Raw genomic sequence first — 2,254 nt, 5'->3', positions numbered from 1 at the left:
TTCTACAAATGTCACCTCTTACCCCTTCCACTGAAACCCTAGAAGGTGAAGTTCCCAATAAGCCATGGTCTCTTTCCCGAGCCACCACCCTAGGTAGCAAAATTAGACATCTGTCACAGCCAATTCCCCATGCTCCCCACTCCCCTACCAAAGGAGCAACTCAACTTTGGGTGGTTTGTTTCTGTTTTTGTTTTTAATATTGGAAAATAGATATAAGAGAGATTGTGTTCTACAGTTCCCTAGTCAGCAAACCCAAGCCCTGGTTGTGAATAGTTGTGTTGGGGGGAGGTGTGACACTTCACTCTGCCTTTCAGTCCCAGATAAGAGAGAATGGCTTCTGATATGCCTGTGACAATCCAGGGGAAGAGGGGGATGGAAGTGGTCCCAGAGCTGTTTGAGATGATCTTTTTAGCTGTCTCATTAAAGACCCTTTGTTCTTGTGTGTGTGTGTGTGTGTGTGTGTGTGTGTGTTTAGTACTATTCAATTCAACACTTTTCCAATTATTAAAAGGGAGTTTTGTTGAAAAAAATAGGTCATGACTCACAGCATAAATCCATGCTCAAAACAGCTAGTAAACAAATGGACAGAATACTCATATCCATTTGGGCTGACTGTATCTTAAAATGTCTGCTTAGTTATTTAGTCAGGATTGACATGTCAGGGGTGCCTGGGTGGCTCAATCCATTAAGTATCTGCCTCTGGAACTCAGCTCAGGTCTTGATCTCAGGATCATGAGTTCAGGCCCCACATTGGACTCCACCCCAGGTGTGGAGCCTACTTTAAAACAAAACAAAACAAAAAAAAGAATAAAGATTGACATGTCATATGCCAGCCTCTTATCCAAGGTCCACATTCTGAGACATGTGCTATTTTTGAACCCAAGGTAGAGGTCCTGAGGGGGCACACATGGTCTGTGGGGCATTGAGATTTACAACTGTAAGGTCTCCATACACCACTTGCTTTGTCTCAGGCAAATGCCCTCTCTAGCTTCACCAGTCCCCAGTGTGGGGGGCAGAGCTTATCATCAATCTTGATGCTGAATTTCAAGGGATTCTTGAGCCCTGGTTCTCAAACTTAGTTACATGCTGTAATCACCAGGGACATTTTAAGAAGTAATAGAGCCTACATCTCTCCTCAAGATAATCTGACTAACTTGGTCTGGGAGCAGTCTAGATATTTGGATTTTTTTTGAAACTTCTCAGTTGACTATAGTATACAGCCATGTCAGGGCACCTGGGTGGCTCAATGGGTTAACTATCTGCCTTTGGCTCAGGTCATGATTCTAGGGTCCTGGGATGGAGTCCTGTGTTGTCAGGCTCCCTGCTCAGCAGGGAGTCTGCTTCTCCCTCTCCCTCTCCCCTTCCCCCAGCTTGTGCTCTCTCTCTTTCTAATAAATTTTAAAATCTTAAAAAAAAAATATGCAGCCATGTCTGAGAACCACTGTCCCAGAAGGCATCTTGTGGGACCAGATTGTATGCAGGGGTCACATTGGCTTCTCAGAGGTACATCTCACCCAATCTAATGATAATCCCTTATTCAGAGAGACTACAGAAGTAATGGAAGAAGCAGCTTCTCATTACCATGCTATTTATACAGAGACAGACAGACGGCCTGCCTGTCATGGAACAGAACAGCAGCGGCTAAAGAGCTCCTTGCCCTCTATCAGTAATCCCAAGGATGCACCTGACAGGGAATAATATGACATTATGCCTTATTCCCAACGACTGAAACAAAAATGCCTTAGGGTGCTGTGGCGCTTATCCATGACTTGTAAAAAATAGCAGTTGTCTCCCATTATGGTGCAAAATAATCAGAAAGCATGTCTTCCGAGATATGCTCCCTATGCTTTGTGCATTGTTTTAAACACAGTCCTTTATTTCTCACAATTGCTGCCTCTTAGTATAGTGAAGATGCATCGAGCACCAAGATGCAGGGTGCAACGCAAGCTGAGAAGCATTCCCACACGGAAAAGGAAGATTTTGCTTTCATCACATCAGTGAAGATCACCACCCTTCACCTCCTGCTGCCTCTTCAATTTGGCCTTCCAAGCAACCAAAGGACCCTCAAGACAGTAGCTATATGCTTTAATTAACAGCTACCACCTTCTATCTGAAGCTGTGCTTGCCACAATGTCGAAGACTCATCTACAGATTTCGAGTGTAGTCACCAGTCTAAGGCAGGGAGCCATTTTGTTTCTTGTTCAAAAGCAGTTTCCTGAGGGCAAGGAAAGTGAGACTTTTACTCTGCACTCCC

Source organism: Nyctereutes procyonoides, unplaced genomic scaffold (genome assembly GCF_905146905.1).
Source record: "Nyctereutes procyonoides isolate TBG_1078 unplaced genomic scaffold, NYPRO_anot_genome, whole genome shotgun sequence".
Classification (NCBI taxonomy): domain Eukaryota; kingdom Metazoa; phylum Chordata; class Mammalia; order Carnivora; family Canidae; genus Nyctereutes; species Nyctereutes procyonoides.
Note: the sequence above shows the minus strand (reverse complement) of the source record.